We start from the raw sequence: 16,564 nt of genomic DNA, 5'->3' as shown, positions 1-16,564 counted from the left end.
TGTGCAAATATAAAATGGCCAAAAAGATATTTACAAATTTAATCCAGTGGGAACAAGGATACTTCGTCTAGCCAAATGTTCACCTATTCTGAACACCCCAAAATGTCTTATCATTTCTCACCTTCTTCCTCTTGTCTCCTGCTTTCCTTTCTAGCTCTTTCTTTTTCCTCTATTCGTCCCTTCCAACTTCTCTACCAGCTGTCCCTTGAGCGAGGCTGTAATAGTTGTAGCAAAACCTCCAGAGTAGCTGTGGGTAGCTCCACAGGTGCCCAGGACAAGGAACAGGGAGAGTCAAGTGTAGGTCTTTTTTAGTCATTGTCTTCTTGCTTCCATCTCTTAAAGCGAGACAAGGTTAAGACTGCTCCCCTAACTCAGGAAACTCAGGAAGGTAAAAGCCGAAATACCTCTCCCTTGATTGACTATGACTTGTGGAAACACACCATCAAGGGAAGGTTGACAGGATTTCACACCATCAAGGAGCTCCTACAACCAACCCAGCAAGTAAGCAGCAAACAGCACCCCACTCATTCCTCGGGACGCTCTGCATCACATCCAGGGCACAGGCATCCACTCTCCCAGGCCCCGAATGCTACGGCAAGTGCCTCCCCACTTATACCAGATTTATGGCAGATCGATTTTCCTCCATTTAGAAACATTTTTTTCAAGGCCAGTGAACACAAATGTAAAACTAAAGGCCTGAAAAAATATCAGTTCCCCCAGAAGAGCGTTCAGATGTACTCTCTGATTAGTCATTAGTAGAACATCACAGAAATAAATAAATATACATACACATACATATGTATATTTTTTCCCAGTAGATTCGGCCTTGGAATGACATTTGTTCATGAGAAAAAGAAACTCACTCATTCCAGCTTCAGAATACAAGCTTTATGGGTGTTCTGCAAAAAAAAAAAATCCCATAGAGATCAAGAATATGGTGACATTTGGTGCTCCTCCATCGTCGTATCCCCCCGCCCCGCCCCCCCCCCCCCCCCCGTTTTCTCCTTTCAGCTCCTGAAATAAAAATATTCTCAGGCAGGCAGCACAATAGCACAGGCTACCACCCTTCCTCATGGAGTGTGATTCTCTCTGAGACTCGCCTTCTGCTATGTTTGCAGGAACCACTCTCCCAGGACCGTGCGGCCCTTCTGGGTCTTCCCTTGTGCTTTGGAGTCAAGAAGAGAGGAACCAGAATGAGTGACCCTGACTCCGTAGAGGCTGGCGTCCTAAAGGCTTTAAGGATGGTGGCACGACTCCGGCCGATGTGGGGCACACGTGCGGGGCGGCCAAGGAGACCCCTCTGAGGAAAGTGAAGTTAATTAGTCTTTTTATGCACACACACATGCCAGCTTCACACATTTAAAAAAAAGACCCATGCTAAGCAAAAGGCCTATTTTAGCAACGTCTTTTAAAAACTAGATAGACGGGCACACGTGCTCCCTGGGAGCAGCAACACTAGCCCTAACGTGCTTGCTAGCTTTAGCTGTTCTAGCCTTTAGAGTGAAGAGGGAATGTGCAAAGTGCATCTGAAAGGCACTAAACACAAAACAAAACAACGGTTGCTCGCAAGAAGAAGTGAGCCCCCGGTGAAGTAATGCATCCCTAATAATTCACTGGCATGCCTGCAGAAAAGTTTCCTTTGGTAATGGAGCCACTGGGCTGCCATGGAGAAAAAAGATCCCAGTTTCTCCTTGCGGAACAAATGATCTGATTAGTGACCAAAGGAAGGAGGCGTGAACGCTCCCCGAGCCTGAGCTTTTCCTCGTGGCCAGAGTCAGCCACCGTACAGCACGGCTGGCCTGGAGCCAAGAGCCCTCCTGCCAAGGAGACTAGAAGTTTCTGAAGAGCCACCACAGGCCCGGTGCGGGGAGAGTCACCCAGACAAAAGCGAGCCACCGAGTTCAACAACTGGCTTGCAAGGCACCATATGCTCTGCAATATTGTTCTGCTGCAGCACGGGGGACTGTGCGCGGGGTTCCCGCGTGCTGCACAGCTGTCAGCCCAGGAGCTGTTTTATCATTATTTTCACTGTTTTATTACTTTTCTGGGAATTCAAATCAGTGTAACCGCGCCTGATGCACCGGGTGAAAAATGGTGTCTCCCTCCCCCTCCTCCTTCAACCTAATGAATTGCCTTTTTTCATATCAAAGAGTAATGAGCACCAAACCACATAATATTTATTCATGGAACAAAAGACAGAGGAATGGAGCGGGTGGGGGAAGCAGAAGCAGCTCCTGGGTGTGGAGAGGAGAAAAGCTGCACATTTTAAAGGAGCTCTTCACGCTGATCCCTAGTGAAGATTCCCTGCGCAGGGAAACACACACCTTTCCACTCTCCCCACCTCCTCCTAGCCCACCTTCAAGCTAGTTCCGGGTCAATGCTTAGAGATCCTGCAGCTGAGAGCTGACAGTCACCTAACGGAACTCATCCCATAGACTGGACCCTGAGCTGTCTCAACATTTTCTTTCTCAGTGAAACTCCCCTACAAAGCCTTCTCTCCGCTCCTATGAGCATTAAACCAGTATATCTCAGAACGTTCTAGATAGATCCCTTTTTTCCATATCATCATGACCTCCACTGTGGATAAGGGCGTGATTTGGCCCAGGGAGGAAGCTCTGTAGGAATAATGGCTACACGGGAGCCTTATTTGCTCATTTCTCTTACTTAGATGTTGCGAATTTTACCCCGCCCCCTTCCCTTTTTGACACAGTCAACCTCTCACACTCTGTTCCACACATTTCTTTTTAATCCAGAAAAGAGAAAATAATGTACGAATAATTTAATCCAACCAATGAAAAAGAATACATATATTATTATATGCATATATATAACCGAATCACTGAAACTAACACAACATTGTAAATTAACTATACTTCAATTTAAAAGTGGTTAAAAAAAAATGCTATGCTGGGATCACTAACCAGTAGAGAAATGCAAATCAAAACTACAGTGAGATATCACCTCACCGGTCAGAATGGCCATCATCAAAAAATCTACAAACAATAAATGCTGCAGAGGGTGTGGAGAAAAGGGAATGCTCTTGCACTGTTGGTGGGAATGTAAATTGATACAGCCACTATGGAGAACAGTATGGAGGTTTCTTAAAAAACTGAAAATAGAATTACCATATGACCCAGCAATCCCACTACTGGGCATGTACCCTGAGAATACCATAATTCAAAAAGAGTCATGTACCACGGTGTTCATTGCAGCACTATTTACAATAGCCAGGACATGGAAGCAACCTAAGTGTCCATCAACATATGAATGGATAAAGAAGATGTGGCACATATATACAATGGAATATTACTCAGCCGTAAAAAGAAACGAAATTGAGTTATTTGCAGTGAGGTGGATGGACCTAGAGACTGTCATACAGAGTGAAGTAAATCAGAAAGAGAAAAACAAATGCCGTATGCTAACACATATATACAGAATCTAAAAAAAAAAAAAAAAAGGTTCTGAAGAACCTAGGGGCAGGACAGGAATAAAGACACAGATGTAGAGAATGGACTTGAGGACACGGGGAGGGGGAAGGGTAAGCTGGGACGAAGTGAGAGAGTGGCATGGGCTTATATATACTACCAAATGTAAAACAGATAGCTAGTGGGAAGCAGCCGCGTGGCACAGGGAGATCAGCTTGGTGCTTTGTGTCCACCTAGAGGAGTGGGATAGGGAGGGTGGGAGGGAGACGCAAGAGGGAGGAGATATGGGGATATATGTATATGTATAGCTGATTCACTTTGTTACACAGCAGAAACTAACACACCACTGTAAAGCAAGTATACTCCAATAAAGATGTTAAAAAAAATTTATGTTGGGAATAAAAGTATTTTTTAAACTATGAAAAATATTTAAATTCTTAAAAATCACACAATAATCCACTTCTTCTTATAACCCGGGCCACCCAGATGGTGGTGAATTTTAACACTGAAGAATTTATCTGGATAATTTCTCTCAAACCCAGTAATGGAATCCTTTGCTTAAGCAACACTCTTGCTTCCTCCTCTTACAGTCTCAGTTCTGTAAGTCTGTCAAAGCTAATTATCTCTCTTCTCAAATTGATTGCTCTTCAGTGTATCATGAACACACAGATTACGAAAAGTTGAAGAAAACAAGTGAAGTGTGCATTACACTGTGAAGGAAAAGACAGACATAAATAATTACTCAGCGTATCTACTCTCTGTTAATAGAGTAATGAAAATGGCATTAGGAAGAAAGGATGAGATGAGAATACCAAAGCCGGCCAATCTCCCTTCCCTCTTCCATATATGGTTGTCCCCGCCCCCATGAGCCAATATGAGAAACTCCAACACCATCACTTTAGGGTAGAGAAGGAAGCAAACAATTCTTAGGTTGGCAGTCCTTTGACATTCCAGACCACAGATAAACACGGAGCCTACCAAACCAGTAACACAGACAACCTGCACCTCAGCAGAGGGAACAAAGACACGATTCTCCCAGGCACACACTATCATTAAGCTCCCTTCCTTGAAACTATTGTTACATATTTCCAAGTGTTCCAACTGGAATCTCAGACCACAAACTTCAGGTTAAGAAAAAGCCCTTGAATGATTCATATCAGTCCTTTCAATCTAAGACCAGGATCAAACACTGAAGGAAAAAAAAAAAAGCAACAGTCCATTTGAATTTCAGTAGCTGGGGTGCCAGATTTCCCAGATCCCCAAAGTACCAGTTTAGCCTACTTTGCCACCCTCCAAGTTACCATGACATGGTCAAAGTTCATCGTGGGCTCCAGACCTATTCCACTCTAACATATACAACCTCCCCCAAGATATTTTTTTTTGATATGGTCATCCAATGTTATGACAAACAGCTTTTTCAAATAGTCCTTCAATAGGTTCCGAGAAGTCAGCAGCATGAAATCCAAATCTCAAGTCATTGTTTCCGTCCTTCATGGAAGAAAACGAACGTGTTTTGAACATGTTTTTAAAAATCCAATAGCAGCTGCAAACCATTTAGGAATTCCCAGTTAAACTGCAAAAGACATTTTCAACCGTTTTAGCTGCAACAACTTCTAAACTGAGAAAGCTGCTTCTTTATATAAACCACCTCTGTTTACCCAACACCAGAGGATCTCGCAGGAAAGGGCTACTGCAGGATGTGAACAGTAAGAGAATGTTACAGCCAGGGAGGTGCTGATCTGCACACACCACTGTGAGGAAATACCTGAAGTGATTAAAGATAAACACCACCTGCATGCTCTGCAAAGGCAGCCACTGCTGCAGCCACATTTCTTGTCAAGGAGGCCGGGAGGAAGGACGGACTGAAATGCCACAGTAGATTAGAACTGGGGACGAAAGGAGCCCAGAATAGAGGATGGGAGTGGGCCTAGGGGATGTATGTTTTACCCCCGCTGGGAACTCGCTTAGCCATTCTGAAACCAAAACTCAAGAACCAACCATTAAAGCAGTTTTATTTCTTTTACTTAGTATCCAGAAAATTTTGTCCAGCTCTGATAAAATGCCCGATTTCTTTGCATAAATGCTAACGTTAACCTCCAGATATACCTCTGAATGAATTTATGTCCATAGTTACTGAACTCTCTTCAAAAAAACAGGTCTGAAACACTTCCTTTTCGTAAGATATGTTTTTTAAAAACTCCATAAATAATGAGTTAAGACTTGATTCTAAGCATTTATTACCTGTTCCAAATCATCTCTGGACTCTTTCAAAGAGAAATAAGAAAATACTTTTCAAAGGAATTAGCAATTAGAAGTTTACTGCAGCATAGCTGTAATCTCACCAGCCTTTGGAAAGCAGTTTTTATCTAATAACGATAATCAGATAGCTATGAAACAACTAATATTCAAAACAGAGAAGCATTTATCTGTCTACAATCATGTAAAGGTAAAATGTTATACTTGGGGCAAAATGCAAGGCAGCTGTCCACCTTATACATATGTGGAAGTAATCCTTCAAAGAAGACATTCTAGTGCTAGAAATGAAAGAAACAGATCCAGGAAAAATCAGGAGCAAGCACAAAAAAAGTCAGATGACACTCCTAGCAAAAACTAAACTTCACTGTTCAAACTTGGCTGTCAGCAGAAGAGTCAAAGGTTGAAGTTGTATTGCGTGACCAGAGCAGCAACTTGAGGAATATCTACGTTGATCGTACTGGCTGGCCTAGTTGCAAGATTAGGAGAAAGGTTCTTATTTTATGTGCCCAAGCAACTCTTGCTATGTAAACTACTGAAGCAGAAGCTATCCAGCTGTCTTTAAACTGAAGCCCCCTCCCCTAAAGGCTGCACTGAGCACACAGCTGCATTTGCTTAGCAGGCCAAAGGGGTTTTTCCCACTAAGACGCTATGCAGTGCAGCTAAATGGCAGAAAATGGCTGCCGCTACTCTGTATCTAGGTCATCAGTTGAAGCACAGCGCTTGGTTTATTGGAATCACTCGGGAGAGAATGACCTCTAAAGTGGACACCAATCACCTACATCTCCACCCTCGGTTTACTTCTGTTGTTCACATCACTGCCACCTACATTTTGTACAAGTTTCCAGGTCCTCCTGTCACTTGACAAAGGTAAAGCATGAGATGGTGGTAAAGGAGATGAGGAAAGAGGGACACATGAGGCCGGAGGTATGTGAGGCCGAGAGACAGCAAAGCGGTGGGGGGGATCCTCGTTAGAAAACAGCAGGGCCAGCCGAGGACCAGCACTACCACGGATCTTCATGTGGGCTCCTGTTCAAACCAATCTTAAAACCTAAAGGAAGTTCAAATAGGTGACGATTGCTCCTTGGGAGGTCATGGTTAGTTAGAAAAGGCAGCTGCTCACTCACCCTTTTCAAGAGAGAACGCTTCAGTCAGGTGAAGGCAGAATAATGTTGTAGCCAAGAGCGTAGATCCTAAAGCCAAACTCCTCCGGCTCCATAAAAATATAGACTATAGTTCTTCGTATCGCGCGGCAGGGCAGCTGCCAGGCCAGAGGTAAATCAAAATGACCAAGAAGCCTGAAGGAGGGCGGTCTTGAGACCACTTCAGCACCTGTGTGTAATGAAAACTGATAGGACTCACTGTGGAAACAAACACTAAAAGGCAGCTGTGGAGGCAAGTCCATTTTGAAGCATTTTCTACAGCTGGTCAGGTCAGCAGGTTGTTATTACCATGTTACACAGATGACTGGATTAGTCAGGGTAACTGAACCTGTAGGAAGTGGCAACTCACGGACCTGCAATTTTTAGGAGCACTCAAAGGCGCACCCGCTGCCACCCCAGGTACTGTATCACCAATGGATACACATTTGACACATAAAGCCATGCAGGCCTGGGGAACACAAAGCTCAGGAAAGGTAAAGAGAACTACAAACTTGTTCAAGACAGTGAATTTCCCACTTTCACAGCATGAACAAGAGCTGTTAACTAGAGTCCTACTCACTTGGTCATTGGGACCAGATGAAAAGAAAGTCATTCGTGTAAGATGTGTGGCCAGATCTACAGCCTTTAAAAAGTAACAGTGTTCACACAGACTGCAAAGACACACACCAGTCGCTAGAGTTGATACTTTTTTTTTTTAAGCCATATTTTTCAGGAGACACAATTATCATTTGCCCTAAAATAGGGTGTAATAAGATTCGAGGTCTATGTTAAACAATATTAGATTAAGAGATTTTGTTGGCCAACTTCTTCTGTTTATACATATTACATATACGGAAAAAAGTCCAAATCTGTGCTACAGAAATGCTCACATATACAAGGATATATGGATAAGGATGTTTATTGCAATTAAGTAAGGCTTAATTGGCAGAAAATGAGGAACTACCAGAGTCTCTCGAAATAAGGGATCATTCAATAAATTATGGAACATTTTATTATGGAATGCTATATAACAGTTTAAAAAATGAGTTGAAGATCTATGTGGATCGAATTGGACAGGTCTCCAAAATATATTATGTGGAAAAAGTAAATCTCAGAACCACATTTATAATATGACTCCATTCAAGTAGGAGAAAACTAACGTGTGGTGTGTGGTGATGTACACTATATAGTATATATGTGAGCAAAAAAAGAAGGTCTGGAGAGAGAGATTCTCTTGATAACTTCTGGGGGCAGAGGGGAGACACTGAGGAAGAGGAATCAAGTCACTTAATCTACTCATTTTCACTGAGCAACTTATTCCACAAATATTTGGAGTTCCTCCCATGTACAGGTAGGTCTTTTTTTGGCGTTGCTTTTTTTTTCTTTTTTTTTTTTTCTGGCTGTGCCACGTGGCTTGTGGGATCTCAGTTCCCTGAGCAGGGATCGAACTCCGGCACTGGACTGCCAGGGAATTCCCAGTTCGATCTTTTTCTATCATGAGGATATAAGGAGGATTAAAGAGACACAAAGGCCCTATCCTCTTTTCACTGGTATTTTATTTTTATATTGTTTTAAAGTTTTATAATTTAAAAAAGATGTCATCTATTCTCCAACATTTCAGCCAATTGAACAACGTTTGCTGGCACATTTTCGCTCATCAGCACAGCCCATTTCGTCTGTGAACAGCTTCCATTTTCATATAATTGTTTTTTTAATATATTAAACCAAACCTTACTCCTAATAGCCGCCAACCACTGATCCTAACTTTATCCCCTTGAGGCCATAAAGAGCACATCTAATCCTTTTTTCACATGACAGCCCTTCAGATATTTTAAGAAAGCAATCATATCATCCCTGAAATCAGACTAGACACCTCCAGGTCTCCCAGCTGTTCTTCATGGGACATGGTTTCAAGTCCCTGCACCTTTCTGCTTGTTTCTTCCTAAATGCTCCCTCTCTTTGTCTAATTTCCTCTAAAAGCTTGATGTCAAGAGGTGATTATGGTGCTACAAGTGTTTCCTAGTCCAAACAAGGGAAAGAAAGAGGACCGTCAGCCTCGTTTTTAGCAACCATCCTTTAATCTCATTCTCCACCACACCACTAACCCCCGGAAAGACAGTGAAATAAATGTTGCTTTAGAAAGCAGTGCAAGAAAGCTATAGAAAGCTTGCAAGAAGATACAAAGCCTTTAGTATCCTTGGGATTTTCCTAAATGTTGGGTTATTAATGACTTCCATTAACACGTTCTCATAAAACCACAAAGACCATTTTATACAGCTAATCTGAAACATGAATGATGCTCTGCTGTGAGTCCAACCAGAGCAAGGACCCTGGTTCATTACTGTATCCCCAATGCCTAGAAATAGTGTCCAATATGTAGCAGTTGCTCAAGCCCTCACCATGAGACCTTGGCTTATGCCTGAGTGAAATAAGCCCCAAATCACTCTAAGTCTGCACTTGGGTGGGAGGCAAGCAAGTAAGTGATAGGAGAGTAATTCATAAAAATAAGCCTAGCCTTTGTGTAGCACCATCAAGTCTTTGGGACTCTTACATATATTAATTCATTTGAGCCAAACAATCGCTCCAGGAGGTAAAAAGAATGACTACTGTTCACCTTCCCAACATGAAGTGAAAAGCCAGACTGTCCCATGGCCGGAGCTGAGATGCAACAGGGTGGGCGGCGTTTTGACTTCTTCCCAGGGACTCTCTACCTCCTAGCAGCATCCACTCCCCTCTCCACCCGGTTAAGTAGTAAGAGTGTTTTTGAAAAGCTGTGAGGAAAGCCACACTCTGTACTTTCAACATTCTAGGGGAGCTCCTTGTTTACGGCAGGGTTTCTCAAGAACAGCAACACTGGTATTTGGGACAGGTTGACTCTTTGTTGTGGGTGCACTGTAGGATGTTTAACAGCTTCCCTGGCTTCTACCCACTAGACAGCAGTAGCACCCCTCCAGTTGTGACAACTGAAAAATGTGTCCCAATGTTGCCAAATGTTCAGGGCGGGGGCAAAATCTCCACCGATTGAGAATTTCTGATTTAAAGGAATCCTATGGTAAGTCCATTTAAATGGCAGAAGTAGTCATTTAAAGGAGCATGGAAATATTTTAGGAAATGTTTCTTTTTCCAGATATTGGAATACAAACAATAATGCCATTAGCTCTGAAAAATACATATTTGAGTTTTAGTAAGGTCTGCAGGTTCAGAATAGACTACTAAAAGCGTATGTTATCGCCATAAACTCCCAAGGTGCCAGGATACTATCTGTTTACCCCAAATGAGCAAAACCAGTCACCTCTTTTGCCACCCATTCCAGGAGATGCCTCCAAAATCCTCACCCCCTGCCTCTCTTACCTTACCACTAGAGCTCCTAAAGTCCTTTACTGGGTACCAGTCCCTTTAGATGCACTCTCAATCACTGAGTTACTTTCAGCATCTAGCAAACAATCAAAGAAAGAAAAATAACCCACCACTGTGAGAATGAAGGGCACCAGCAGAGCTTGTCTTAGAGCTATGCAGTCCTTCTGAGTCACAGTTACGACTCAGGTTGGATCTGCACAAATAGACTCAGCACTTCAGCCTCTTCTTTTGAAGGGAAAGAAGCCCTGGCCCTGCCATGGGTTTTCTGGAGGTTGAGAAAGATCTTGTGAGAAGGAAGGAAAGAAATGATACAGTAATGTATCCTAAAAATCGTCTTCGCACACATAAGCACAAGTGAAATGTGTTGAGGACTGAGAGTCCATAACGTGAAACATTACAAAACCAGACGCTACCCAACGGAATGGAGACTTCAGGAGTTAGAAATTCTGGAGGTTGTTAGTTTAAAGAGTTCGCTCAAGTTTTCTATGGTTGTGAAGCCATTGCTCAAGGAGGATAAATGTTAGTTATTCTTACTTTAAAAGATTCTACTCAGCATAAAGGTCATTCCAACCAATGGAAGGTCCAATATAATTAAAAGAGGTGTCTATTCAATTATTCTTAGGAAATCACTTTCCTTATGTCAGAGGAAGTACTGAAGGCCTTTTGAGATTTATATTAAATTCCCCCAAGAACAGAATGCACAGCTTGCCATAAAAAAAAAAAAAAAAAAAAAAAGCACTGATCCATAGTAGTAACGGCTTTTTCTACGCACGTGTGTATGGCGGCCCTAAGGGAACACCGTGTTTCTTTCCCAAATGGAGTTGCTTATCCACAGCTCAAAAGCCCCTCAACTGTTTAACAGATGGAATAGCCAGGTATACTTTTAAAACAAAGTGTGCGCCTTCTCTGACCCACGGAATAGAACCTTATGATCTTTAAGTATTCATTAGACGGCAGACCCTCAACTCCATCTTCTGAGTGATTTTATCCAGTCTTATTCCTTTAGTTCTTTAAACTTTGTTAGATTTAAACAACAAAAAAACGTTGTTGTTTTTTTTTCCTAAGTTTTTGGTGATAGCTGATTTTCCAAAAGCTCCATTTCCATCTCACAAACATGAATAGTGAATTTTTGAATGTGTCTGTCTGAAAAGCATGCTGTATTTTTTAAATGAAAACTTGATTTGGGGGATCCAATAACTTTGGCGCAGACATCTGTAAATCAGCTTCTTTTGCAATGTCAAATTAGTTTGAAACAACACGGAAGTAAGCATACTATTTTACTGAAAATGTCACAGGAAAGGGGAATAACTCAGCCTGAAACTGTTGAGAAGTCACTGGCATCAAGTCTAATGCTGATTAAAAAACAAACACCTGTTATTCCCTTAAACCTAGCTTAAATAATGCTGAAAATCTAAAAAGAACATACTACGCTGTCAAAGTCTTGGATGCAAGAGTGTGATTTAGCTTTTTCACTTCCATGAAGCACTACGGACTATGTACCAGAATCATTGAATGAATGAATGACATTTTAAAATCCAGTCTATTCTCTATGATTTTCACTAATGAAGAGTAAATGGTATACTGAATCAAACCCATAATTATTCCAAAATAATTGGTATCTTATCCAATTGTTTCATTAGTTATAGAGGAGGAAGCACCAAAATTAAATTTCTCTTCTTATTGCTTCTTCCCACTCTTTGGTAAAAGTGCTAAAGATCAGTGAAAAGACCAAAAGGTTGGCAGCAGGAGGCGGAAAGAAAAACAAGGCAAACAGCTGGATCTGAAAACTCAATAATCAGCCTCTGAATAATAGAGTGAAAAATGCAAAGCTATTTGGGAGAATCAAAAGGCAGATATTATGAAAATCTTGGGACTGAGTTTTAAATATGTTCCTTCTTATGAGACTTTGATGTCTGATTTATTTCACAGTTCTCTATGATGGGTAATGTGGAAAAAGATGACAGAATTTAGCCATCTTAAGCTCAAGAATGTAGTACAGAAGTGTTAATTAATACACATGGAGCACTGATTGCAAGTAAAACTCTGTAAGCGACACTAAATAAACCCTAAGTACTTCAGACATATCCAAGAACTACTACATAGTGTGCAGAATGGCTTATCATACTAGATTCCTCCTATAGTAGCAGCACGGATGAGAAAGAGGGAGAGGTTCCCCCATTCTTATCTCAACCAAATGGAAAAACCTTGTCAGGAAGCCTTTTTAACAACAGTTGGCTATATTGGTCTCAGAGAGGTATTTAGAAAATAACTCTATGTAACTCCATTTTAAGGTTTAAAATCCTCATCCTTCTTACAGAAATGTCAGTACACCTTGTCCGGGGACTGTTCATTTTCCTCATATCAAGTGGCAGAAAACCTCCAAAGATTCTAAAGCTAGCCCTTATGATTCTAATGCAAGTGGATAGAAAGTATCAAACATGCCATCTGCCTGAAAACTCAGCATTCCCTGGGAAAGGAACTCAGCCTCAAGAGCATTTTGTAGATTATGATGAATGATTAACCAACTATGCCTCTATTTTTCTGATCGTTGGCTGCCCATTACTAAATAAAATGTACCACAACTAAAGTACATACATAACACAATTAAACATGTACTGTAGCTTTGTTCAATGCTTCTTGAGAATTAAAAGACAAACACTTGTGAAGCACAGGGAAATGAAATTCCAAAAAGTTTTCACAAACTTAAGGCACACCCTGTGTGGGCTATGGAAGGTTTTTCAAGGGACACTATCAATCCTATCACCCAGGAAAGCAGAACAGGATAAGCCAAAGAAAAGGTTCATAGGAAAGATTTAGAAATGGTTTGACATTACAAGCTTGCCAAAAAACCTGGATACAAAGCCAGTAATTTACCTTCAACAGGATAAGAAATGGGAAACCGGATTCATTTACACGGAGTTTTAGCCCTGGACTAGTATGTTGACATTTCCTGGATCTCTTCCAGGAGTAGATGAAAACATTTTGGATAGGTTGCAGTTTTCTCTAATACTCAGCGTTTAATATGCTTATTGTCAAATGAATTTTATGGGGTAAACTCTTCAGAGCAGGAATCACATGGATTCATACAGTCTTTAAGCTGTGTATAAATTAAGCACACTCTGAAAGTTATGATGGCGCTATGAAGTAGAAAGGTTATGAGAACACGGAATTTATCCAGGTCAAGTAAGACTACCACCATTTTGAAATTCTGAAGACTGCATTGTCATGCTTTTTGGTATGCCTGAATGATTACACCTTTGTCAAGCCACTCTGTCTTTGGCTTGAGAATGAATCTGTCAGTTGGAATTTATCTTAAAATTTTAACCAGGACTTCAGATTTAAGTACAGAAAATGAACAATGTCTCATTCTGCTACCACAAATTAAAACTATTTTAGGAAAAGACACCTTTTCAATGAGATTCTCTAATAGGTGAAATCAATAGTTCTCAGCAACAACTCTTTTGGAGGGGAGGAGGGGGAGACCCTTCTGAATAAAGAAAGTGTGTGTGGGGAGAGTCATTTGACTACATGTCCAGAAACTACCTTTCACCTTAAGTAATGTAGCTTCCAACCCAGGCCTGGGCTATCCACTCTCTAACAAGGCTATTACGGACCCACACAAAACCGAGGCCCCTCCCAGCAGCCTGGAGCCAAAGGAAGATTTCTATTTCACCTCACCCACCCTGCTTCTGGTTTGCTTGTTTGCTTTTTTCATGCCTATGCTTGTAAATGTATAAGAAAACAAATCAAAAGAGGTAAAGCCTTGATTAGACTGCCTTCTTAATCCAAGCCAAGCAGAAAAAGAACTAATCAATATTTAGTACTTTGGACATACTGGCCCTCAGAAGGTAAACAATAGCAATAAAACAGAAAAGAATCCTATTCATCTTTATTTTTATCATCACCATCATTATTATTTGCCTCTGGTTGATTATGGCTTTTCTTTAGGGGTTTCCAAATAGCTCAATCTGAGAACTAATTATAATTGCTCTGTGCCCCGCCCCCCTCCCAGAGCCCAACTAAAATCCAGCAGCTAATTCAAAAAAAGGAAGATTAACGTGGTTTTCTGCAACCTGTTCTCAAGATTTTATCTCACACACAGGCTAAGTTAAAATACTCTTTCATTTCAGGGGCCAATGTACAATTTAAAACTATTTTTAAAGGAAAAATAACTTGTAGAGGAGGATGTTAACTTTTTTCCTTTCTTTTTTGTGGTACCTAGAATTTACATGCAACTCTTTGCTTAAGGTTTAAGGCTGTTTATTTTCATCACACATACTTGGACCACATATCAATGGGAGATGCATATGTGAAATACAGTTAAAGCTAGAACATACTCCTGTACATCGGTATAATCGATACGCTAAATTATTTTCACAAAATTGATAGAAAAATATTATTTTCAGGCAATCATTTTTCAAGTCTGTTAACTTGCTGAACTGGGATTCACCATGAGATTTACTGCTTCGGTCTCATCCACTCAAGTAAGCACCATCTTTTTTCATTTTCAAAAGTAAGCTCTGGCTTGGGCTTGCTACCTCCTTCCAGGTAACTTCAGGACCCTGGGTTTGCTCCCACCTGCGGGTGTATCATAACCCAGGCGCGCGCACCCAGAGTGCCCCCACTACCCCTCCCAGGGCAGATATGGCACCCTCGAGAGAACACAACCCAAACGCTAAAACTTTCCGGCCGCAAACTCTACTGATCTCGCCCGCGATCAAAAGCGACCAGGCACCAGCTTTTTGTTCCAGCGCTGCTCAGCTGGCGAGGTAACGCCGCAACAGTCCTCCATCCCCAAAGGTCGGGAGAGAGGCCGTGGGACTGAGATTTTTGGAGCCTCCCGAAAAGCCCATTCCTACGCAATCCGACCGTGTGGGGCGTACAAACACAGGAAAAGAGGGCGTGGAGCAGGCAACGACGATATTCTCAGCGCCTTTCAAATACTACTTGAGCCTTAGGTTCACGAAGTGAGTCTCCCCATTGGTGGCAGAGCGCGACGGGGGGTCGGGGAATGGGAGACGGCGCGGACCCGGAGAGAAATAGGTACCAGCAGGGAATGCGAGATACAGTCAAGATGCAGGTCCGACCCCGCCTCCGGGTACAATCAGAAAAGCTACAGTGTGTCAGTGGTTTTCGGCTTCCTGTTTGTAAAGCGAGAACCTCCCTCCCTGACTCCGTGACCGTCGTTCTTCCTCCCCACCAAGTCCGCCTCTTCTTCGCGCTCCGGGCTAGCTCGGCGGCGGGGGTGCTGGGGAGCGCGGGCCCGCGGGGCGGGGGCGGCCGCGGGGGGGGGGCAGGGCCTCGGGGCGCAGCGCCCCTCCCAGCCGGGCAGCCTCCGGGGCGAGCCGGGCCGCGAGGCGGACAAAGCGCCTCCCGCTCCCTCCCCCACGGCCGCGTTCCAGAAGGGAGGGGGAAGGCGGGCTCGAGGAAGGTGGGAGGAGGAAAAGGAGTACGGGGGGGGGGGCGAGGAAAGGGAGGAGGGAAGGTGCTGCCGGCGGGACTGGGCAGGATCGCGCCGAGGAGGGAGGGGAGGAAGGAGGGGCTGGGCGGCCTCGGAGAGCAGGGAGGAGGGAAGGATTCTTGAAGCCCAAGATAAACAAATTGTTCCTCTTCACGTGCGGGGTGGGGGGAGGTGGGGAGGGTGCGGAGTGAGCGCGGCGGCCTCTCCTCTTCCCCTCCCCCAAGCCGGCTCTTTGTCACGGAACGCCCAGCGAAAGCCCGCGCCCGCACCACCTCCGACGCCGACGACCCCCAGACCGGGGACGTGTGCGATTTATAAGCCGCACAACAAGAGGGCCTCCCGCGCCGCCGATCGAGGTGCGGTCTGCAAGGGAAACGCGAGAAGGCGCGCGGCCCCGCTACGCTCCCGGATTCCCACCGCCCGCCCCACTCCGCACACGCGCGCAGCCCAAATCCGGGCCGTGCGGCGGCGGAGGAGGCTGCAGACACCTTTCTCAAGCTTCCGGCTCCCCCCCACGAAAGGAAAGCAAAAGAACCGGAGAGTGGAGATAGGAGAAAGGATTCTACCCTCAGGGTTAGGGGGTGGGAACTGCCCCTTCCTCCCGGAGAAGTTAAGCCATTGGCTGCTCCTCCTACCTCCAACCCACCCACCCAGCCATTTAAGCCTCTTTCACCTCCCGCTACCTTCCACTCCTCCGGGCTTATCAGACTGGCCCGGAAAGTTGGCGGGGAGCGGGGCGGGAGAGCAGCGGAGAAAGCTCTGTGCAAGCAAGTTTAAGAGGAGGAGGGGAGAGAATCCCTGGCGAAGTTGCGTGGCGGGGACTCTCCCCTCCCGCCCCGGCGAGTGCCGCGACCCTCGGAGCCGCTCCACCTGCCGGGCCGGCCCGGGGTCTCGAGCTGCGAGGGAGCGCATTTGCGCCCCGCATC

General features: G+C 43.9%; 1 protein-coding gene across 2 annotated transcripts in view; it reads right to left on the bottom strand.

The window, feature by feature from the left end:
- The window catches only part of MAML3 (mastermind like transcriptional coactivator 3), a 439,331-nt gene that overhangs the window by 420,757 nt on the left and 2,010 nt on the right, over positions 1-16,564 (bottom strand). The window lies entirely within an intron of this gene.

Source organism: Mesoplodon mirus (assembly GCF_964341445.2).
Source record: "Mesoplodon mirus genome assembly, chromosome: 2".
Classification (NCBI taxonomy): Eukaryota; Metazoa; Chordata; class Mammalia; order Artiodactyla; family Ziphiidae; genus Mesoplodon; species Mesoplodon mirus.
The sequence above is the reverse complement of the archived record's forward strand: the minus strand, read 5'-3'. Positions and strand labels throughout refer to the sequence as shown.